Below are 26297 nucleotides of genomic sequence, written 5' to 3' on the forward strand. Positions count from 1 at the left end.
ATGACAAATCAAACAGCCATTTAAATGCTTATATGGTGCATCTGAGATATATGAGTGGGAGGATCCTCGAAGGTTTCAATGGTTTGAAGAACCTTCACTTGATGTAAAAGATCTTTACGTACTTCACATTCACAGATCTCTTTCACAACAAATACTTCCTAAAGGAACAGTGCTCAAAGAACTTTCTGAAGCACCTTCATCCTTATAGTGTAGAACAGTAGGGGTAATGAACATGGAGTCAAATGTAACATGACTTTATTGTAGTCAAAGTTCCAGATGGACGTTCTTCCCATTATTCCCAGCGTAGTGGGAATTTTGGGTGTGTTCACCCTGTTTTTGTACCTCATAAACCTTAGAATATGTTTTTTTAATTGCTGAATTGTATATATGAAGCTTTAATCACTTTTAAGGATACACACTACATGGGATAAGAAATCTCAAAATAAATGACAGAAATGGGACCCGCACCAAAAAGACACAGCTTGAGTGTAAGGGGCTACTGACTCACAGCTACTACAGCTGCCAGAAGTATGGCTCAAGTCATTTGAAAGAGTTGCACAGCACTTGAGCTTTTCCATGTTTGTCACAGACATGTATAACCCACTTCTTTTGCGCAGAGTGTCGCATGTTTCATTTACTTTTACTTGGCCATGCTTACATGACACTAATCTCAAAGCCTGTTCAAGCAACCCAGTACTTGAGCAAAACTCAATTTCTATAGAATGTACTTGAGTAATTACCATCATGCTAATTCATACAGGGTTAATAACACCTGATGTTATTTTTATAGGTCATTTTATAGGTAAAAGCCACCAGAATCCTTAATGATGCAGTCTGAACAGAACACAACCAGTCGTTACGTTGTTATTACAGGATTGTTAATGTGTTATTACACAACTTTTAAAGACACGTACTATAAAGTGGTTTCATGGAAAATCTGACCATAACAGAGGCTGATAACACCAGTCGTTATGTTGTTATTACATGATTGTTTATGGGTAATTACACAGTTATTAGAAACGATATTAAGTGAAACCATGGGAACTCTGACAGACGGAACAGAGACAGCCACCACCAGTCATTACAATGTTATTACATGATTGTTAATGTGTTATTACACAGTTATTACCTGCTACCTACTATAAAGTGGGACCATGGAAAATCTGACAGACAAACAACAGACCAAAGACAGAAAATCACCAAAACTCAATTTCCATAGAATGTAATTGAGTAATTACCATAATGCTAATTCATACAGGATTAATAACACCTGAGGTTATTTTTATAGGTCATTTTATACAAAAAAGCCACCAGAATCCTTAATGATGCAGTCTAAAATGACTGACATGGTTGATTCAGGGCAGTGACTAAATCCACTGAGATACACTGGTAATAAGTAATGCAGTTGTACATTGTACATTGTTTTGTACATGCATATAAACAAATAAATAAATAAATAAATAAATTAATACATAAACATATGAATGAATACATAACCAATCAAAACAGTCAATGAAGTTCAAATGAAACAACTCATAGTTATATTAAAATGAGTAGATGCATTTTGGTGTATTCATGTAAACCATCATGTGCATGTGTATGTATGTGATGACCCAGGGCTCTTCTTGCTCATCCTGGAAAGTGTGTGTCTGTCCCTTGGCTCCTCCTTGCTTCATGTGTGTATCTGTGTGTGTGTGTGTGTGTGTGTGTGTGTGTGTGTCTGATGACCCAGGTCTCTCCTTCCTCATCCCAGTGTATGTGTGTGAGAGTGTGTATATATGATGACCGAGGTCTCTCTTGGCTCATCCTCGTGTGTGTGTGTATGTGTGTGTGCATTTGAAATATTTCCCACTAATAGACAGGTCCAGCCCCTTACATTCTTTACCTCTGTGAGTGCTGCAGCATGCTGTCACTTTAACAACCTGGAATTATTACCAGCATCCAGATTTGGGGTTAAGAGTGTCTCTAAGAGTATATAGATACATTTTCCATCTATAAATTTACCCGGCATCCGGCCTCCCCTGGCCAAACCAGCCCCCTATCCTGATTGACGTTTTTAATGCAAAATTATACCATGTCTGTCGGCAGGGAGAAAGAAAAAAAATCAAACACACACACATACACACACACACACACACACACACACAGCGTCCATTCCAAAATTAGCTAGCCATCAACATAAAATAGGATAAGTCCAGCATGGTGTCATCTCACAAGAGTATTGATTTGCCGAGAGATTCGGGATGGGGAGCAGATTTCCCATAAACACAGTAGCCAGTGTGTCTTCTCGAGGAGACAGGAGAAGGAGAGCACATAAAGAATACAATAATATACTCATCCAGAGGTTTCACTGCCCCTCAGCCAGCTCCTACATGCTTACTTAACCTCAAACTAACCAGACCCATTTTTTCAATAGGCAAAATCTGTTTTTGTATGCAGTTTTATGCAAAAGATGGGCACCCCTGGGCAAATGACATATGTTTTTTTTGTGTGTGTGTGTTTAATATACTCACATACTCTACAAAGACACACTTCTGTACTTTTTTAAAGTAGGAATTTGTAGAACTAAAAAAGACACCTTAAATGCGTTATGTGCAAAGATAATAAAGCACAATTAATATTGCACTTTTTATTTGTTATAATATGTGAAATTCAGAAAATGAACAGGAATTATGCTCTAACAGAGTACAGATTTTTAAGTATTTTATTTATTCACAGAAGGGTTGCCTGACCACAAAAAACAAAACAAAAAGAAAGTTAAATAATTAGAACTTTATATTAAAGTAACAATAATTGCATGTACTAAATTAATTTAATTCAATAGAAACATAAAAGATAGATAAAAGATATGCATATACATTTAAAAATGCATTTAAAATGAACTATTTAATTATAATAATTCAAAGAATTAAATGATAGCTTAACTATTCCTAAATTTACTATTCAAAAAAGTCAATATCATAAAAACAAATTTCATATTTTCAGTTCAAGATAAAATCTTATTTTTCAGAAATATATGTGATCTGCATAAAAAAGCATAACTGCTTGAAGTAAGCAAAAATGTCAATAATAAATAAAAAATAAAGAAAACTAAATGTGACTTTAGAAAACTGACTTTATTGTTTAATTTGAAATGGAATAAAAACACCATTACTGTGTAAAAGTATTATTTCCCAACATTACTAAATGATTTAGGCCAACGCGTGGAGTATACAAGTGAAGTATAAACACAGAATGTTTTTCATTGAGTTTCAGTGTTTCATGGATTCCTGGATTCGTTGTAAGAAAGAGCACCATGGAGCTTGCTTCCTAAAGTTCAGAATAACCAATGAGGTGACAGAACACTCTTTCTTTTCTTTACATTTCAACCAATCTGTTAACAAGGTCATGCTTCATTATAACTGATAGCTCAACCCACCAGTTTGTTTCACGGCTAATCTGGCTAGTAAGCCAATCAGATTCCATGCAAGTGTTTTAGCGTGACGACAGCCCATTCATATAAAAAAAAAGATTGTTCAAGCAGCCAATTGGGTGCCACGTAAGTGCTTCAGCATGCCTCTCAACTGAAGCCATGCTTAACCAGAGCCAGTTACAGTGCTGGAATGAAAGCCAGACTGCGAGAGGGCTTGGATTCATTTCCAACATCTTGATTTAATATCCTGAATTAATTATTTTAACTTGAATAATATATAAAGGAAAATAAATGTAGAACACTCAGGGGAACAAGAGAGGGCTTTGCTGCCGCTGAGTTATCTCATGGTCAATCTCACCCATGGTCTGCTTTCAGCGGTGTGCGTGCCTGCATTCACGCATGTGTGTGAACATGCCAAGGTGTGTATGTGTGTGTGTGTTCTGAAAGACCTGTCTGTGAGTTTTGCTTGCATTTGGGTGTATCTGTGTGTGTTCGTGTGAACTGTATATTTTGACTTTCTTTAAATGGCTTTACCTGAAGGAGCATGCCCATAGGTAAAATGCAGGAAAAGCAAATTATCCAATGCAGTTTAATTCAGTTTCTTTTATTTTTGGATTACTTTTTACTTGTCAACACAATAAATACATTTTCAGTCAAATGTCTTTTCAAATTTGATTAAGTTGTCTAATTGTATGCATGTTTTACAGCTTTACAAGGTTTGACACTTATAATATGCCAAATGGTAAAATGCAATCCACTTGTCGCATGCTGTGTGTGGCCATCAGTCTATAGGACTGTCTATAGTTAAGTGCCCTACAGTGGGAAACTGCATTTACCATGGCATAGCTGAACAATCACAGTTCGATTTATGGTGACATACCATATATAACAGTAAATGTGTCTTATTTATTTACGCTCCCCCAAAATACACCCACACACACCTCCCGTCCACAAGCAAAAGGCCTCGCCAAAGCTGGCAACTCAGTAAATTCAGGCTGAGGTGGTGTTGATATTCAGCTTTCTGAGACAAGTAGCACATCACCACAGACTGCCAATTAAAAGTGAACAGGTTGCTATGAAAAGCATGTCTCATGCCCATGGCTTTGGGAGGTCAAACTTGATGAGCAAAGAAGTTAAAGCCAGCAAAGCCAGCATGCATCTGTGCTAGGCTAAATCCTTAGTCAACCGGCTTTTACCTCTACTTACCATTTCCTCCTTCCAGCATTTCCTCCTTCCATCCCTCAAAAACAACCTGGACTACCTCGGGCTAGACAACCCACATATCAGAAGGGGAACGCCAAAGGGCCTTGCAAAGACACAAGCTAGGTTTTAGCCTAGCACCTATCTAGCTAGGGTGCTAGGTGGGTGCTAGGTTACAAGCTAACCTGGTTTCAATAGCAAGCCAACCACACACTGTGCCAAAAGGATATCGAGAGGATACTGAGAGGACAGCAACACTATGCCATTTAAAACTTTACATGGCTAAAAACAATGCTTTGCTATGCTATGCTGTGCAACATGGCTATTGTGAACTGTTGCTGTTGTGAGGGTAAATCAGATAATAAAAGCCAAAAAAATGGAAAATTAGCATGCTTCATTCTGTGGCAGTATAACAGGGTGGTAAATTGGCCTAATCAAAGCCACATACATACTATTTATACACTAAAGATCAACATATAAATTCTGCATGAATGCATGTGATGACATCTTTAAGATACTCAGCAATGTCACAGGACCTTGTATTTCTATTCCTCTCCAAAATACACATAACATATCTGTGAAATCATAAATACATGAAAATGATGGAGGATTGGAAACTATTGATTCAAGTGAGAAAAAAAAAAAACCATCACTTAACACTCCATTAGAAGCTACCCTGCTTAGAGATGTTGTAGAGATGCCTAGAGACGCATATCTGCAAGAATACTGATAGAGTCAAAGTAATACATGGACGAGAATAGCATAGAAGCCTCATTGTGTATGCACTGACAAATCAGCAGATGAGAAGGATGCCAGTGAAACATCTAATATTAAACACCCGTATAGATGTTGAGACATATCACCATCCTATTCGATTACCTTTATTGATAAGTTATCTGGCTTTCCCCACTTTGAATATCAGAAACAATCGGCAGTCCGTAACACATTTTTTTTTCTTCCCCTCCCCAAAGGCTTTCGTTCTCCTTTCTCATTCTGCTGTGAAATGAAGGGAAGCTGAGCTCGATTGCTAGGTAGCTAGGTGTTTCTTCTTCCCCCTGTCTGCATAACCTGCTCACTCCTGACATGTGGATTATCATAAAAGAAGACTACTGTCAGACTTCTGCTGATTTACTGACAGCCTGAGCCAATCAATCTCAAAGTTCAGATTAAAAGTACAAGAATCCAGCACGCTGCCTCTGTGTTTCTCTCTCTCGCTCTCTCGCTCTCTCTCTCTCTTTCTCTCTCTTCCCTCTTCTTCTTGTCTCTCGCTCGTCCTCCCTTTTTTTCATTTTAATCTAAGCGAAAAATAAAGGGAGGCCTTTAAATTTCATCGCTTCCAGAAAACTCCGGCAAGTATTCATTGTGCTCTACTTTTCCCTTTCAACCTCTCCGCAGGAGGCAGCGCTCATGACATCTTTATATACGATCTTCTCGTCTCGAAATGCCATCAACGCTTCAGATGAGCTCGGCACTGTGATCTCCCCATGCAAAAACACTGGCGTCAGATTTTTCTTATTGACACACGCTTGCCGGAGCAGGCCAGGCGAGGCCGTCCAAAGGGCGTAGTTGCTCACATTTAAAACACTGCTTTACATATCCCTCCGCAGACAGCGGCTAATTAGAAGGATTTTTTCTAGTAATTTTTTCTTTCAGATAATAAAACGATGCAGAATTGGTCGTACCTTTTTCCCTCCCCTCCTTTCCCTCCTCATCCTATTTCATGGCGAGGTTCAACAGTGTCACAGAGATAGAGATAGCACTTAATCACCTAGACAAACACACCATTACCCTCTGTATTCGCTGAGCGCATTAAAGCTGCATTAAATATGGTAAACTATTCTCATTACCCAAACACATGCATAAAATCTCTGTCTCCTGGAGAACAGGGGTCAGAGAAATGAATACCTCTGTTTGAGCCATTTTAATAAGTGTAAACTGTTGAAAAATAATATGTAAAAAAAAATCCCTCCCTCAGAATGCATTTAAAGTTAAAAGCGACCGCTCGGTAATGCGGGCAGTCACCTGCCACTAACTGGATTGAGGCGATTACTATCAGCGTGGACTCCTTGTCCGTGGTTCGTGTGTTGGATATCAGAGCGCTCGTTTTGAATGCTTCCAGCAGGAGATCACAAAGTCATTAACTATTTTCTGTCTTTCTCAGCAGTTAGTGCTGATGTCGCCTGCTCGCGGTAATGTATTGTGCTGCAAACAAGAAGGATGGCCGGATCCCTGCCTCCCGGTGCCGTGGGGCCCCACGGTGACGCGGAGGCTCAGGTATATGGATGGCCTGAGGAGGTCTCCATCATTCATAAAACATGCCCGCCGCCATACGCCGCCGAATTGATCTTGCAAAAGAAGCAGGGTGGCACGCCGACCACTTCATTAGTCTTCCTCCGCCACAAATCAAGCCGCTGTAGCCTCCCGGGGTACAGCCGCCACGGCAACAGCCTGATCCCAGCCCAGGGATCCACGCCTGGCTGGCCGGTGCTTCCCACAAACCTTCTTTTCATGCGACGCTCATTGTGCATGGACTGCCAGAATAAAAATCCACACTGAAGAAGCCGTGTCCGGCAACAGCAACAGCAAAGGCAACGACCTCCTCTGAAAGCCAGCAATGCACACAAATCTCGGCCACGGTAATTGATCACTTGTGGTCATTTTGGGCGTCGTGGGGATGAAATCAAGTACCTTCTCCATAAAACAATGTCAAATATTGATGATATTTCTTTTCGCCGGCCCGCGGAATGAATTGCCCCACTCACAGAGGCTTCGTGATGAATGTTTTTTATTGTCTTTTCTGTTGTTGTTGAAGTGGCTGGACTGGAGCAGGCCCTGCTCGTTGTAGCATTGCAGAGGCAGCTAACCCAGACCCCCTGCAGGACCGGGATAGCACCTGCTGCAATACACCAAACCAGAACCTCTTTGTGATGGAGAAATGCATGGGAGTAGAGGGCAAGCATACATCATTTAGAATAGCATTCCTATCATAGTGATAGCATAATGCATGATCTTTAAAACAATGATTTGGCCAAAACTAATTGACACAGCACGCATTGTTTGGTGGCAGTATGAGCAACTACACAAGCAGGTCTTTTTTGGGATTACTTGGCAACTCAACCTGGTTTTGAGGTAAGTGTGTGATGATAATAAAGAGCCATATTTCTTTTACAAACCTGGTTATTTATGGGACGGAAATGGTTGCTTATATGGCATCCCTCAAGAACCCTTTGCTGCTCCTTTATTTTTCTGAGTGTAGGCAAGTGATTTGCACAGTGATGAAGGGTGTGATTATAAGCTTCCATTTCTGGTTTGTCACGTTAGCATGGTGCAAAATTAAGGAAGCAAACGTCAAACATAGATAGATAGAACTAAATGCACATAAGCCAAAAGTGTTGTTATAAACTTCTATTACCAGAGCATAGCCCTACCAGTTTTCACAGAAGTCCCTGTAGTTACTAAGTAATACAACCTAATAATAAGCCTTTCTTAGTAATAAACCTTTCTACATTAAGGGGTAAAGCAGAGTCCTTATTAATAAGGAGACAGACCACTGGTTAAAATATGAATTGGAGTTCTCCTAACCCTCAACATGGTGTCGGTTTACGGATAAAGGCCCAACCTTCAATAAAAAAAGGCATAATCATCTTGCTGGTTATGTTGCGAGGAAAGGAGGGTTGACGTGTTAGTAGGGAAAGCCGCCCCCCTCCCACCTTTTGATGTGGAGATCTGTGCATAAGACATTTTAAAAAATCAAGTATTTTTGTGTATTAGCAAACACTACAGAGTATTCAGGAGGTTTTTGTCAGATTTGATCAGTGATTTAAAACAATTGCAATTGGACCTTCAGTTAAGAGTCTCCTCATATTCATCAGAAAGGGAGCCTGGTCTTGTTTGACACAGAATAACTGCCCAGCAGCGTTGCAAAGATGGCCACCAAAGTCTTTTTCTTTACATATCCTTGCTTAGAGACCAGGGTATTGAACCTACAACTATATGATTAATAAACCAGCACTCTAACCACTGAGCCACCACTGCCCAACCTTAGGCAAAGGCACTGCTGGTGACCAAACATGTCTTTACTGATTGACCATATATATCGCTACAGAAAATTGTCTCGATTAGAGTTTCAGAGGTTTCATTTTTAATGTTATTTCTTTCATTTGAAGTATTTAGTTTCATAACCTGAAACAGGAATTTTGTTAATATCTTCTGACCTGGAATTCCCCATCTACTGTGAAGTGTTAAATCTTTCCTAGCATGTTTAGAATGACACCAAAGGGCTGTAACGTCTCATTGAGAGATATAGATCACAGATGTAGCAAAATGCCAAAAGTAGAGCCATGGTTTTGCTTGGAAATGTGAAAAGAAAATGGAATGTCTTTCTCTCCGTCTCTCGCGCTCCTCCTTTGTCTGTCTGTCTCCCCACGTCTCTCAGAAAACAAACTGTTCTTGCATTGTGTTGTCTCTTTAAAGTTGCATGGCTGCCCCTCAACCCCGCCTCATTCCTGCACAGCCTATTCCCTCAACTGTCATTCCAGCAGGCCTAAAAGCCTGTCTTGTGAGCTGTTCAACATCAGAAATGGTTTGTGTGTTTGTCAGTTTGGCCCCCCAAAAATCCCAGCAGTTAAGACAAGGACGCCTTGAGGACCTTCTCTTAGGAGACTCGGAGTGTTTTATTGAGGCCAATGGTGACTATGTCAAGCCAGGTTTTTTTTTGTTCCCCTATTCATTCATTCCCCTATTACAACAAATTTCAAAGAATGTCAGCCAAAGACAAGATGTTGCACTCCTTCAGAAGCCTGCTTGAAGACATCTGAACAGTCTTCTTTAAAAGCATGTTCATGATCTAGTTTGTTCCATCAGTGCATGACATAACAGCATGCCTATACCATAAGCAGAGACTTCCAAGAGATTCAACAGGCAAAAAATGGCTTCATTAGCTTGTTGAGCGCTACACATTAGCACAGCATACACTCCTTATTTATTTTTCCTTCTTCTTCTTCAAGATCTTCTTCAACTTCTGCAGCTTCAAAAAAGAATGTGTCTGAAGCCAGCATATAAATAATTCAGTCCACTTGGGCCAGGATGAGAAAGTGTGTGTATTTATATATATGTGTGTGTGTGTGTTTGTGTGTTGGAAAGGGTCAAACAAGTCCCCTCCAGTTAGGGTTATTTGAAGACAGAGCTCGGCTAGGCTAGGCACGAGACATGACTTGTACAATGGCTAGAAGTCCGAGGGGAATTCCGAGCGTCTCCATTACCAGAGCAGAACGATTTGTGCCGAATTATGTGAAGCCACGGCGATCCGGACCTTTGGGGACAGCGAAACGTCTGATCCCACAGCAGAGCGTTCTCGGACAAGTTCCTCACCCCTCCCCCCTACCTTCCCGACCCCCTTTCCTCATGGGGCCGCGGCAGGCGCCTGAAGAAAAGACGTAAAACTTCAAGTACGGAAAAATGAAGTGGAAAAAAACTGCATATCTGCATAAATATTTACACTTGTCCATGTTTACCATATGGCTGCACATGTAAATGAATAAATAGGACTCAGAAGTTATAGTATGTTTAATGCACTCTCTTTAAGAGTGAGCTGATATGAACTTGGTGGCATGTAAAGCTGCCGTATGGTGCAGGCCCGAGTGCCTGGTGAATAAGATGAATGCAGAAGCTGAAGTATTCAGAAATCCTATTAGCCTCTGATGTAATTGGCTGGCAAATACCATTCATCCCTGATTCGCATGTGTGTGTGTGTGTGTGTGTATCTGTGTGTGTGTGTGTGTGTGTGTGTGTGTTTGGGGAGCAGGCCAAGATGTGTACAGGGATGCACCAAGAGACATGTTGCTAGGACACAAGCATGAGGAGCTAGTGCTCGCAGTCTATTTACTCTCTCTCTTACTGTCTCTCTCTCCATCCCACTCTCTCTCTCTCTCTCTCTCTCTCTCTCTCTCTCTCTCTCTCTCTCTCTCTCTCGCGTCCCTTCCTCTGCGTGTGTATGATAAAGTGCTGTGACAGCAGAAATGTTTGTGTGACAAGCACTCGGGGGCCTAGTCCATTAGCAGCCTCTTTTGAGTCTCCTTGGCGGGTTATTGGGCCAGCGAAGAGCAGTCAAAACCTTGCAGTCATGTCCCACTCTTCGCTCTCGCCTCCAGATTCAGCCATTTGTACAGTGCAGGGAGGGAAGGAGTGAAGGGGTGGGGAGGGTGGGGGTCTACCAGGGACACAAAAGAAGAGAAGACGGGGAGAGAAACTGTTATGTTTTCACTGTTGTTTTAGCAAATCTGATGTGACAAAGTGAAAAAGGGGGATGCTTGGAAGTGTGTGTGTGTGTATGTATGTGTGTGTGCCTGATGGGATGCACCGACCAGCTTGGCGTCGTCAGAGAAACAGACGTGCGTCCATAATTAATGTCCAGTGCGAAGCTTGCCGGTGACCTGACGTTTCTCTCACAAGACAGCGCACGGCAGAGCTGTCCGTCAAAGCGGCATGCTCACAGCACTCCATTAGAGTGGAGCAATCATCTGCCCATATACTCATCACACACGTACACACTCGCGCTCAAGAGAAACATAGCAGAGCCAGTTATCGGCGCATCTATACGCAGTTATGCTGCCCATCAGATTGGAGACGGCTCGCTTTTCCAAATGTTCTTAGCAAATGAGAATGTCTTGTCAGATTGCAACAATGTAACATACGATTCGGTAAAAGGCTCTTTAGATCATTTCCAGCGAGCGTTTGGTCGATGGATAAATATAATTTGGAGGCGGATGCTGGATATTTCCATTGTACTTTCCAATTTTTTTTAAATGTGTTTATGCAGTATGTAACTAGTTCTGTTCCTTAAACTATAAACAGCACGTCTGTGACTTTGACTTGTGACTTGAAATTTAACAAGCCCATTTACAACCCTGTTATTTGGGCTCATAATTAAAGCCACTGTTTTTCCTCTTTTCTTAAGGACAGAAACAGTAAGCTCTGCTATAGTTGGCTGGTTTATGGCACTGAAAAAAAATCTCACTGAAACCGTTCATTGCCACTGTAGTTATTCCTGAAGCCTTACTAGATAGTGTTGCTGTCCTCCAGTTGTATCCTCTCAGCGCGATGTGCTGTTAGCAAGCTGCAGAGATTGTAACTGCATAGCTTTTGGCCTTGCCTCCACATTAGGGTGACCTCTTAACTTACAGCAAAAGTTCACAATTTCATTGAACGACTTCATGCATGAACCATAGAACAGCTGCTACCCAATTCATCTCTTACCCACATGTATGCTCTGGAGCATCATCCACATGGTGGTCCTCTTTTTCCTGGACATATCCCCCTTTTGGAATGTGAAAAATGCATCCAGTCGGGATTTATAAATTGTTTAAAATGTTCAGGAGTTTGCACTTGTTTCTGTAGTCTCCTCATATTCTGTGTGCTGATTTATACAGCCTTAAATGTCCCGCCTTCAATATTGGTCTACATGTACCTGAATCTACAACAGCCAATGGTCAAACTGCATAAGCGTTCACCTTATCACTGACACTGTTGGTCTACATGTACCTGCATCTACATCAGCCTTTGGTCAAACTGCTTCACACCAAGTAAATAAACAAATCAATTAAACTTTACCTAACTTTATTTTATTGATGTATTATTATTTTTTTACATTGGCATGACAACAATGATTTTTTTTTATTTAAAATGTGGCAAAACATTTTGTCAGCTTACATACTATTGATGCTGTTCATTGTTTTTTTTTTATAAATTAATGGATGTTTACGTATTATTGTTCATTGCCACAGTTGCATTATTTTAGACATATTTCTCTGACCCTCACAAACACAGTGCCACTGTCCTACAACTTAAAATCTCCCTGCCAACCCATCCTGACCATGACAAACCCCACTGTCCACTTTTTTGTTTGGCTTTCTTGATTTGTACTGGTTAAATTTGAATTGTTTGGTTGTCAGCTTTTGAGGGAGTGGACACTGGAAAGAAGAAATGGTAAAAGTCTTGTCTTGGCTAGCAATAGCCTTTAGCTTAGAGTGGACACCCATTTCCTCCATCCAGCTTTTATTACACCTTAACAGTCAGGGGTTGCTGCATTGTGACAACATATGATAAAATAATAAAAGTATTGGGACACCCGATCATTCATAATTTTTTCTGAAATCAAGGATATTCAAAGGAGTTTATCCTGCTTCTGTCTTTGCTGTCCAGGGACGACTTTCTACTAGATTTTGGAGAGCATTGATGTAAGAGTTTGATTGCATTGAGTGACAGTAGCATTAGTAAGGTCAGGATGTTGGATGATCACCACCTTACCTCATCCCCAACCCAACAGCACAAACCATCATTCAGAGAACACAGTTCCACTGCTCCACAGCTCAGTGCTGGAGGACGTTATACCCCTCTGGCCCTACATTTATGCAATTTGTGCCATTTACAGTATACAGTGATATACATCACACAGTGGCTATCCGACATTTACATCACTCTGGGGTAGAGTAGTAATGGAGAGCAGCAGAGTAGTTGAAGTGAAAGGGTAGAGTAGAAAACTTTGCAAACAGCTATTGGCTTGATCAGACTTAATAAAGGGTGTAAAAATGGATTTATTCAAAATTGGGCAAAATGTTATAAAATCTAAAACAGAGAAAAATATATATGCTATAATACCTGCATACTTAATTCACTTAATAAAGTCCTATATAGCAGCCAGTTAAGCACCAACTACTGGCTAATAAATACATTATCAAAAGGAATTTGTTGTATGTATATCTACAACCATTCGCCATTCTAAGTGATTCTTTAAGCTAATCGTAAGTGTCTCCTTTACTATATCTTGTTCCCCCCCATTTTTTTTTAGCAATCTGCAATTATTCATCGACTGGTAGTTGAACAAATGATTGCACCCTTGCTGAAACCGAATACACATGAGGCCTCTGTGGCTTGAGCATTCCTGCATGGGAAGCGATATTAGAGTGCTAAAGCGTTATGAGAGACAGATGGGCCATATGAGGCCTGAACCTGGAGTCTTTTTCTTAACTCCACGCGGCCAAGCATCTTTTCCCAATAAGGCGAGCAGGCGGATGTTGATTGAGAGAGCCGTACCATTTTCATTATAGTCAACATGCTAATCTGATTTTCTCCCTCTCTTCTGGGCAATCACATGGCACCGGCGAGGACACGGGAGGCGTGGTAAAAATTACCGTGCTGCTGTCCTCCGTGTGGGCTGAAAGATGGGCTGATGTTAAGAAGGGGAAGGTCACAAGTTAAGCATTGTCAGGATCAGAGTCACTATGGGCAGTGTATTATCATTACCCGGGTGTATTATGAATACAGGAGCCTATATCCATATGTCTTATTGTAAGTTAATGAAATGTGTTATGACCATCACCGTATTATGGATGGTAACGTCTCAGTGCACACTGGGAAAGAGTCTCTTGATGGTATGTGATAATAATAATAACACAGCTTTGAAGTGTCTCTCTACTGTAAGCAGTTTTTACTCATAGTGTGCATAATGCTTTTGTCAAGAGGCCCACAGCTGGATTAGATATGTGGATTTTACCTTAAGCATTGGATTTGTGTGCTAGTTTGTGTGCATGTATTTAGCTCATTATGGGGACCAAATATCCCATTATGAATATATTTTGACATTTTGTTGTATTAAACTTAAATAAAATCAAAGATTTTCATTTGAAAACTGAGGTTAAGATCCTCCACATCCACTGAAGCTGGTAGTAAAATGCTGTTAAACATAGGGTTGAGTTTGTATTAGTAGTTAGGAGTAATTGTTCGTCTGCAACAAATACATGATGTTTACCAGCACTACACTGTTAAAAGTATAATATCCTTGAGAAACTTTGGAGAAGAAAACTCTTAAGGAACGTTGACCAACCTTCAAGACGTTTTTTAGAAGAAAAGGGTTCATTGAAGGCTCCTGAAACCACCGTAAGTTTAAATTAAAGAACCTCTAAAAGTTCATCAAGGATGTAATACTTTTAACAGTGTCCCAAAGAGTGAAGTAGACCCTTCCACTAGTTTTTATAAGAATGTTAAAGGTACCATAGAATGCATTTATTGAGTAAATACACCCCTTCTAATGAATGTATTTAGCTACTTTAGGTCAGTCCCACTGCTGACCTAGGTGTGCAAATGCACACACACAGTCCCTGTAGAGACCTACTGCCAATAGAATAGGACTCTCTGAAGCAGACTGAAGAGGGATGCCAACACCACTTATTAAACCACAGATTAATAAATATGTTTAATTATATATATATATATATATATATATATATATATATATATATATATATATATATATATATATATATATATATATATTATTACCCAGTCACATCCTACTATCTGTTTGGCAGCAACATGCCGAAATGTCTAGAATTTGGTTAAAGTTGGTTGGGTAATACGGACGAAATGTGTGATTTAATATTGAGAACTCGTCATATCTCATATCTTATATGAGATATGCAGATGTATTGCCTCAGATAGAGAACAACAGTCAATGCAGCAGTTAGGTCTGTATATTAATGGTAACACAACATTTTTCAACAACATGTGCTCTGTGAGCTACCAAAAGTGCATCTTTGTACAACATATGTAAACAAATATGTAGCTAAAATAATAAAATAAATTTTGGCCTCTGGCGGGCCAAAAGTGTTAAAACAAACGTTTATTAGCGAGGAATAGCCCCACCAGTTTGTACAGGAGCCCCTGTAGTTACAGAGTCTCGAGGTGAAGTCTGGAGACCTAACTTGACATAGTCCTCAGACTTCACATAGGTGGTTTTGCAAAACTGGGCATGCAGATTCCATGTAAGGACTCAAAAATGCTGAACTCTTCACCTTCATCTTGCTTCCTTTCCTGATTTCCTCTCCACAGAAAAAAGGGCGAGCTGAGCAACACGTCAAATCTGAGGGACGCCTCATGCTAAAGGGAAGAGACAGGGTGAGGAAGGAGAGAACAGAGAGAGACAGGAGAAAATAAAACATTCACATTTTCTGCCTTTGTCCTTATCAGTCTGCCCCCCAAATCCCCTCCTCCCCTTTCTCCACCTCTCTCTCTCTCTCTCTCTCTCTCTCTCTCTGCTTGGCTGGACTAATTGAGTATCTAAACAAACTAATTAATCACTGGCATTGGTGAAAGATGGACAGGTCCGGCGAGGTGATGTTCATCAAACTCACCCAATTTGTTTTTTAATCCCTGCAGCAATTTATTTGCTGAATTTGCACATTTTCTCCTCCTCTCTTTGCCACGGCCAAGGTTAACCGTACACATACTCATTTACTATTTATGATTTTGCATAGCGGATAAGTTCTCTCTCTCTCTGTGTCTCTCTCTGTGTCTCTCTCTCTCCCTTCCTCTCTCTCTCTCCCTCTCTCTCTCTCTCTCTCTCTCTCTCTCAATGCACAATACATTAATCAAAAATAATGAATAAAATGATCCTTCTGACAATGCTCATAGCCTCGCCGGTTTCAAGAGAATAGCCAACCAACTTTATTAATCAACAACTTCCTGATTAATTGTTACAAAGTGTCATCCATAAATTTCCGCCTTCGTTTTAATAGTACTTTGCCCAACACTAACAATATCCCCGGTGACTTCAGATTTATTGAGCGTTTCGGCTATCGCGGAGACAGAGAGAAGGCGGTGGCGAATTTGGAGGAGAGTTAAAGCACCACGTCCTGCTCGACATCCAAAATGGCAAGGTCCAAAGTGGCCCTCCAGCGCTCCGGATTTGGAAAACTTAAAGATCCTTTAGGATCGAACTTCTCTCCTCCACTCCAGGGCTGTTGTAATGGCCGCTGCTTGCCCTTCCATGACTCCGCCCCTCCTCCTTTTTTCTTCCCCCTCAGTTTTGGCCTTGCTCGGCTCTCCGTAGGATAAGGTGAGGCGCAGGAGTAAACCATTAAGGATGACAGTTTCACTTTTCTCCCTCTAATTACTTGTTCCTGCCTATGTGGCATTTCTTAGAAAAATTTGTTGAATAATGACCGGCATTAAAATGGAGACTCTTAAGAATTTATATGCGCTGCTTAATTTATCATGTACTTTCTTTATCTCTTCCCGGGATTTATATCCAAAGTGTCGCAGGCCCCCTCTGCCTGCTGACAGCGCCGTCATTTTCTTAAGGGCACAGCATGTATATCAGTGACAAATTTCCCTGACGCCATGCACTACCGTCCCAACAGCCCTCTGTATGCGTTACAGCTCCATACAGCCCTCTCTCTCTCTCTCTCTCTCTCTTTCTCTCTCTCTCTTGCTCGCTCGCCTGCTCTCTCTCTCTAGCACAGACATTGTTTATTTGCACTTTAGAGATACTTAAGAATCGCTTACACAGTCACTTAGAATGGCAAATGATTACAGATATGAATCCGACAAAGTTATTTTTGCCCGTCATATCGGCGGCGAGCAATTTCCACACTTTAATATTTACTGGGGGAAAAAGTTGCCCGGAATGAAACTCAACAAGTCAGCGTTTAGATGAATGCATTGCTGAGGAAATCATAATTTTCAATTTCCAATTTTCACTGGAATAACAGGAACGCGGCTGGCTGTTACGACTCCTTTTGTCTTTTGATTAATATCAGTAATAATATATTTTGTGGAATAATCATTCCCATCTAGTGTGTATGAAGTTGTTAAAGGAATAGCTGGGCAAAATAAATAAATAAATAAATAAACAAATAAAGAATAAAGAAACCCCAAAACAAATGTTTCCTCTGTCCTTTACAAAATACACTCCAACAACCAAGGTGTTTCACACTCAAGTTGCAATCAGCCGTGTGCAAAACTACAGGCTAAATGCATCACTCATCCAAAACCATATTGAATGGAAAATTGGGGAGAGCAAGGCATGACCTAACAACTTTTTTGTTTTTTGATAAATAGTTTTAAAACCCATTTTAGCATTATTAAGAATATTTTTACACAAGCAAGCTGCACATCTTGGCTGCAAATGAAAGTGTAAACTTTGGTTTCCATCAGCATTTTTTAATGAACAGTTAGCAATGACTACCAAAAGCAATGACTACCTGCAGTATGTATCAACACACCACACAAGTGGAGTTAACTGTAACAGATGAGGGGTTTAGTTATTATTGGAGGTAAGAAGACTAGCTAATCAGCAAACACAGGACCAACAGCTGCCAAACCTTGTATCTCCATTGCTTTTTTCTTTTTACTTTTTGACATAATTTAAATTTGGCAGTTGTTCTTTTTCATCATTTTCAGCCTTTCATGATGAACGGACCAATAGAAATGCTCCACAATGACTTGATATAAAACAAAGGTTAAGACTTTTTTTCTTCTCTTGTAAAGTTTTCTGTGACAGCAATGACACAACATATGCCCATATGTTTGTGGACACCCCTTCTAATGAATGTGCTCAGACAAAAAAGTTGCACCCATTGCTGACACAGTGGTACAAAGCACACACACACACCCACATGCAGCTTGTCTAGTTCCTGTAGATAAGTACTGCCAATGTAATAGGACTCTCTGGAGCAGATGAACATGAACCTATTGGCACCATGCTGCCTAATGCAAGACGTGAGCTAGAGAGCTGTGGAGCAGTGGAAGAACTATGTTCATTCAGCACTTTTAGGATGAATTGGGGACTTATGGGGGGGTAAGGTGGGGTGATGATCATCCAACATCCTGGCCAATTCTCATTTTGCTAAATGCATTCAAATTCAGTTATTAGCAACATATAAAAAGCTAAGAACATGTAACAGTGTGGTTGAATCGCCACAACCTGAATCTAAAGTCATAGTCAAGCTGACCTTAGCCCAGTTTAAGCCGATATTAGTCTATTAGACTATTTAATATAGTTTTTCCCAGCCAGGCAAGCATATCATGCTACACCATTTGGTACAGTACAATGCTACAGTCGACAAAATGTAAGTGACTTTAGATAAGAACATTAGACACATGCCTTAAATGAACATTGAAACTCTTCTAAACTACTGAAATAAAGGCTCTGTGGCCTTTTTGCTGAAATGTTCCTTTAACAACTGCAAACATGCTGAATATGATATTCTAAAGAATAGTACAATATTTCTAAATATGTTTGCACACTGCCACAAATGCCCCGCCAGTATGTATAACAGTGTATGAGTGCTCTTATGAGGCTGAATCTTTGGAGATTTACCCTCTTCTCTTCTCCCTTATTAAAATATGCACACTTTTTAGGCACACATTAGAATGATTTATGTAACAAATCTGGCTGGCCATTCAAAAAGCTCCCTTCAACCTCTGCTTTATTGCTGTTGTTTTTTTTCCCGTTTTTTTTTTTTTTTACTCTTTCTCCTCTTAGTAATTTACTGCATGCTCCCGGGAGCACACTCTCTGATGGCGGAGCTCCTTTCAAGGGCATCAGAGTGGCTACAGAGCGGCTCTTTAATATCCAGCCATGCGACTGTCTGTATCAGCACAAGTGCACTCTCCACAGCCATGCTAACTGCAGCATTAGACACTGGCCTTTTGCGGGAGCGTGTAGAATGATGCCGCTAATTAGGCTAGCGTTAATGACCAGAATGGAGCACCCCACTGCCTACGTAGCCCTGCATTAGTCCTCTGTGAAAACTGCATCGGGTTTTTTTGCACTTTGTGGGCACGCAGAGGAGCAGAAAGTGTGAGAAAAGGGTTGAAGATGGGACATTTTTACCATGCGACTCAAGGCCAAGTCTCCGTCTTTCTCTCTCTCTAGAACAAACATAACATTTCCAGGCCAGGCAAATAGACTGGGCTATCTCACTGGCCTCTCTCCGAGGCCGTGCAACAACAATGAATACATTATCATGGGCTCGGTCTTAAACACTTAGATATGTGACCTAATGAAATTACAGGTTCCCCCTGTCTCCACTACTTTGCTTTAGCCCCTGTGAGCATTTCTATGCTAATCAGATGCTAATACATGGAAACGACAGCAGACATTTAACCCTGGAGTACTGGAACGCTACAGAATTAAAGAGATTTTTTTTTCTTCACCTATTTTTTTCTTTTTACCACTGCTAGTTAATGGAAGGCCTTGGAGACTAAGGCAAATGTTAGAGTTTTACCTTTTTGGAAGTTAAATGCCCACTTCTCTTCTTAAATTGGTCCACAGATAGTGTTTTAAACCCTGACCTTTCCTGTCCCATCTCTTTCAAAGCTAGGCTAGCGATACCATCAAGAGGCATGATATTAATTGCATGTTATGCTGACGTTATCCTTGTTGTTTCACAGAATCAGTTCACATTTTGTGGCTTATCTAGAAACAATGAGAGTCCACTTGTTATAGTGGTGTCAGTTTATGTGCCAAAACAGTCATTTAGCATTTTTTACATATTTTTCCTTACTTCCTCTTGTCATTTTAGAATTAAACAGTTTTTTTTATTACTATGACTAATATAATGTTGCTGTCATGCAAAAAAAAAAAAAATGTTGCCATTTTTATCTTTTTGACATAATGCTCCAACATTACCTGGAATCAAATATTTCCATTTGAAGATGATTATGTTTAAGATAAATTAAACTTTGATATGAGATATTTTGTGCAACAATTTGTACTTATTGGCTACCTTGTAATCTGCCTCATTCAAAAAGCAGTCCAGGCTGAAATACAACTTCCATATGAGCTGAATAAGTGAACATATGTAAATGTAGGTTTACCATTTACAAATATCATCTTAAGAACTTTCTTAAATTTGTTTTTGAGAAAAACACTAAACGTATTGACCTGTGTTTTTAAACCACTGAATTATTTGCAGCTATGATCTTATACTGATTGATCCCATTTGTCTACAACAAATCCTAAATAAGAAAACATTAGTAATGATAATGATGATAATGATGTTAAAATCTTCTTTAAAGAAGACATGTCTGGTAAATAAGGCTTAATGAATTTACAACAGGCTGCTTAGTTTCCATACAAGGTATTTTTAGCTAAGTATTTAACCTATTTAATTTAGCTTTCTTTCATATGGGTCCTTTAAAAACAATGTGCCATCTGTCTTGCCCATATTTGTCCCAGAACAGGATAGCCATATAAGCCATTGAAAAAATATAAAAAAAAGCATGCCACTATTCTTCATATCTTTGCTAAGTGTCATCAGCTGAAGTGGAGTTTGGCTTTACATCTTTATTATACACTGTCTACTGCTATTCCCAGAAATATGTATGCCTGCCTCTTCTAACCTGCTCAACAGATACACATTTGTCATTCATGCCCTCCTATGTGCATTGCTAAATTGAGACATATCCTAGTTTTTCCTCATCACCCCCTCACTCCTCCTCCTTCTCTTCCCTCTCTCTCGTGTTCTCACCCTGGGCAATGGCAGCGCTCTGATGGCCTACTGACACATTAAGTGGAGTGATGGCAGTGCCAGGGTGTGGCTGCAGGGAGATGAACGTTGAGGAACCACATTACCCAGCTCCTCTTGCACACGGTGGCATTAAAAATGCTACAGCGCTGTTTGACCTTGTAACCTCTTCACTTAGTGGCACGCTTGCTCAGAAGAGGAGTTGACATGGTGTACACAGTTGGTGGATGTGCGGTCAGACTGTGGCTTAATATAGCCATGATTGCTGACCCGATTACTGATGAGAGGTGGAAACAATGATGGAAGAAGTGGTTAGAGTATATTAGCGAAGTAGCGATGGGCTGTAGGACAAAAAAAAAACGTGCATAACAATGATTTTTCAATCAGATTTGTCAGCTTTTAAATGCGAATAGCTGACACTAGAGCCAAAGCATGCCACAGGGCCCTCATTCATAACAGCTGTCAGAGGGCCCGACCCAGACTAACCCAGCAGCTTCAGGGAAGCACCTACATATCCGAACACACACACACACACGCAGCCCACATACACATCCCCCACTTTTGACGACTATCACTCTCCTGAAGGAGAGAGGGAAAGAGAGACAGAAAGAGGAAGAGAGAAAGCAAGAGAGGCCGATGGATGACATTTGTTCATTATCATTGTGAATAGATTTTCACCTGCTCGCTGCCTGGCCCTGCTACTCCCAGCTCGATGAATATCAAACAGGCTTTTTTTGTCCTTGGGGCCAAATTTGGGAAATAACATCCCCCGCTCTTCTCCCTGGAGTGGAAACGGTGGCACCTCGAGTAGCTATCACTCAGTCTATGCTGCCTGGCTTTATGAGACTCTCAATGATGAGCTGGAGAGAGCGAGAGAGGAAAGCCAAAGCAAAAAAAGACTGAGGATGAGAACAGTAGAGCTAAAACAAACTCCTGACAGAACTTGAGGTGGGTGGTAACTGGTTACAGTACAATTAGTCAGTTTCACTCAATAATATATATAATTTTTTGCCTGAAAGGGTTCTTTGTAATATATATTGTAGAACCACTTTGATACCCTAGTACAAAGTTTAATGGATGGTTCTTTAGTGAACCATTTTTGTAAATGATTTATTTAAGGATGAAGTTTTGAGAAGCTGCACATAATCTAAATGTTCTTATAAGAGCCTGTACATTGGGCTAGAACCTACATATGCCATTATGTTTTATTTTATTATAAGATATTTATGAATGCTCTCCATTATTTTGTGATAAATACAACATTGGTAATGATAATGATGGAAATGATGTTAAAATCTTCTTTAAAGAAGACATTTCTGGTAAATAAGGCTTAATGAATTTACAACAGGCTGCTTAGTTTCCATACAAGGACTGTTTAGCTAAGTATTTAACCTATTTAATTTAGCTTTTTTTCATATGGGTCCTTTAAAAACAACGTGACATCTGTCTTGCCCATACCTGTCCCAGAACAGGATAGCCATATAAGCCATTGAAAAAATATAAAAAGCATGCCACTATTCTTCATATCTTTGCTAAGTGTCATCAGCTGAAGTGGAGTTTGGCTTTACATCTTTATTATACACTGTCTACTGCTATTCCCAGAAATATGTATGCCTGCCTCTTCTAACCTTTTGACGACTATCACTCTCCAGAAGGAGAGAGGGAAAGAGATTAATCTTTAAACCTTTGAAAGATTCTGCACTCTTGCAAATCTCCTTTTAAATCTTGGTTCTTTACATAATCCAAAAGTAGTTATTTCATACTCAAAATTACCCCTTGTGGCATATTTATTAGATTGTACATTTACTTACTCATGTTACATATACAGTGTATCTCAAAAGTTAGAATTTGGGACATGAGAGGCTTAAAGAACTCTTTGTGGCATCTTCACTTAAGAGTGTACATTTACGAAAGTAAACTTTAGATTATTTATTGAATTTGGGTTTAACTTCCATCTGCTCTCTTGGTTGATCTCCTGGATCTCCAGCATCTCGGACTCACAGTTTTCATGTTTTAGGATTTTTTTATTTCTTTCAAATTAAAAGAATCCAGAAGATTAGTTTGTAATGTACTGAATGACGGTCCTATGCCAATAGATGCTGAGTATACAAAAATGTTCTGCTTCGGCTCTATAGGAACGTAAGGACTTGAGTATGCCCTACTCAAGTTGTTATTGGGCTACTTTTACTTCTACTTGATTCATTATGTTAGTGCAGTCACAATACTTTTTCTGAGCATGGTTTAAGGCCACTCCACCCACCTCTGAAACAGGCCACACTGCAGCATGAACTTTATGAAACTGGCGACGTTACAGCATGAACTTTAATCTTGATCGAACTAACAAGATTGCATCAGCGTAGCCAAAGCACAATGGAAGCACTTAGGCCGCAATGCTGAGATCGCCAGCCGTTTTTGATGCTGGAGCCCTATTAAACACAAGCTTTTCCGGACCATGCGGGTGACTTGCATTTCATTTATTCTATTTTTGAGACTTTGATTCCAATGAAAACCAGAGGTGGTGGAGTCTATGATGAGAAGCGTTCCACCATTTTATTTCTTCTCTAATACGATATTAATTGTGTATGCTCAGCATGAAACTCAGGCAACACATTGGGCTAATCCTGGTTATGACCAGATTTGTTCACATGTTGCAGCAGGAAATCAACACTGAACATGGAACTAGCACTGGATTTGCAAAATGTCTTCAAATATATTTCATTTCCAAGGCACCTCATACATTTTCAGAACATTTTTGAACACTGCTATGAAATGGGTGTCATTTGGGTCTGAGAAATAAGGAAGTAACATCATTAAAGCCATTGGAGCAGCTAGAAACAAAACAAGGCAAGTTCTGTTATTCTTTAACATTGTTTATTTGTTGTTTTTTCATGATTTGCAGGGTCCATCAAGCACAAAACTGCCTTTTATTAGAATCTTACAAATATTAATGTAAAGAAAGTGAAGTATGGGGCAGTGGTGGCTCAGCGATTGGTGCACCAGCTCTTGAGCAAGGCCCTTCACCGCCTCTGCTCCCCGGGCACTACAGCAATGGCTGCCCACCACTTTGGGCATGTGTGCTCTCTCTCACTGTGTGTGTTTGATCAATAATGTATGTGTGTGTTCACTGCACAGATGGGTTAAAGGTGGAGGCCAAATTCCAAATGTGTCCAATACTGAATATGTGAACATGGTTGTCTTGTCTTGTGATATTTGACTTGTGTGCTAGGTCAAGAACTTGACCACATAAAGAACTGCAGTCCTTTTGGGGGTGTAATTTACCACCCTGTTACACAAGATTAATATTTGTTTCATGATGTGCATTTTTTTACATGATAAATAATGGAAATGATGGTCAGACCATCTGTTGCTGATGTTTGTCAGCCTCCATTTATGCCATCTGTTACCACCATTAGGTAAACTCTGACCAGATATTATTTAGGTGATGGACCACAGAACAGTAGTGATGATAACATACTAGGTCATATGTAAGAATATGTTTTGCTAAGAGTATATTATAATATCACATTAACATTGCTGGGGGTTTGAACATTGCCTACATGTATTTCTTCATGGTCTAGTCCTTAATAGTGGTAAGTTCTATTAACAGCACAATGCAAGATCTTCCTCTTCCAAATGTTGACCACAGAAGCTGTTTTGATGTGTTGCCTATGCACAAACTAATTATGGCAAGATTTCAGAAACTCACAACTCAGAAGTTCACTTGTCTCAGACGTTTTGTCTGCAGGCCTGCCTTGTGTGTGCGTACGTGTGTTGGTGTGTATATGTGAAACAGGAAGACGCAGGTCTGTCCGTCTGATGGAAGCGTGCTCAGTTGACCAGAAAGTCCTGTAATTAAATCGCTGCCTGCCCTGTCGAGTGAACTGAAGTTAACCTTGGGCCTCACGCTGATGAACACACAAACAGAGCCTGAGTGTTTGCACCAAACCCGAGTAGCCCGAGCCATCCAGCAAAAGGAGTAATCCAGGAATTAGTGCACTCTTTGAGGGAGTAGCAAACTGAGCTAATTGTGCTGAATCCCGGGGAAAATAATGAGATAGCGCTGGACGGCGCATTCGTTTTCTCCCGATGCATCTCTCTCTTCTCTCTTATATTTATGTTGTATTATTTTGAGCGATTATACTTTGTGCGGATCACACGCTGCGTTTGCCTGCTATTTTCCAGGCAGGTTTTCGGAGAAGATAATTTATTAAAATTACTTTTTACTCATTTTGTTTAATGTATGCACTTTAACAATTAATAACCCAAGCGCAGGAGATTTTCACTAAAGGCCATTAATTTGTATAAAGCTGCCGCCACTGACAGGGGAGATTTTTTAAACTGATCAGGAGAAAGTGAAATTATTCTCTCGCCTCAGGTTAAATATTACTTTCTTCAGGAATTCTTCGCCATGCGCCTGCTCTGCTTTTTTATGACCTTGTCTTTGATTGCAGTGTTCAGACTCATCTCGCGCTTTGAAAAGGGGGGGGGGGGTTGTTTTGTTTGTTTTCTCTCCTCCACCTCTCTTGTCCCATCAGCAAGCTGAGGCTTGAATGTGTGAAAATTCAAGGCCTTGTAGAAACAGACCAGCTCTGTGTCCCTATCTTTGAATCATCTTACAGGCCAGGGTTGTGCAAATGGGAGGGAGTGTGAGCTTGTGTGTTTGTGTGGAAAGCCTCTGCGTGTGCTCATGGCATCTGTCTGGGATAATATGAATGTGTGCATGTTGGTCTGGATTGTTATTTTGGTCAAAAGCAGCCCATTAAGCAAACACTCATAGCAGCATCTAATGGTTCGTGTCAGTCTCTGGCCTTAGCACTCTGACCATGTTTAAATAATTCAGCACACCAACACAATGAGTCTATTCTGCTCATCTACTTTCAGCATGGTCCTCCACCACCATTTCTACTCCCACTTGAAAGAGTGAGACCATGTTTATCTTTAAACATCTCAGTAGCGCACCACAAATCCTTGCCTCACCCGTGTCTTGGAGAGTTCCATGTAGGTGCTTATTCATGCTGCTCAATAGCGCCATTATCTGAGTAGTCATTCAACTTTTTGCAGTCAACGTATGCGGTGGAGCTACTCCATGGTTTGGCTTAAACGTGACTATAGAAGAAATGAAGATGGCAGAATGGGTTCTTCACATAATGCAAAGATCTTCAAACTGTATGTCCAAGCCATGAATCTTTTAGGAAAGTTCTTTGGAGGAATATCACAGTTCTTCAAGTAACTATTATTGGAAATAAGATGTGCAAGAACTATTCTCTTAATAAAAGGGTCCACCACAATTATATATTATTGTTTCACTGGGGCAGTGGTGGCTCAGCGGTTAGAGCGCCAGGATATCGATAACAGGGTTGTGGGTTCGATTCCTGGGC

This window comes from Salminus brasiliensis, chromosome 25 (genome assembly GCF_030463535.1).
Source record: "Salminus brasiliensis chromosome 25, fSalBra1.hap2, whole genome shotgun sequence".
Classification (NCBI taxonomy): domain Eukaryota; kingdom Metazoa; phylum Chordata; class Actinopteri; order Characiformes; family Bryconidae; genus Salminus; species Salminus brasiliensis.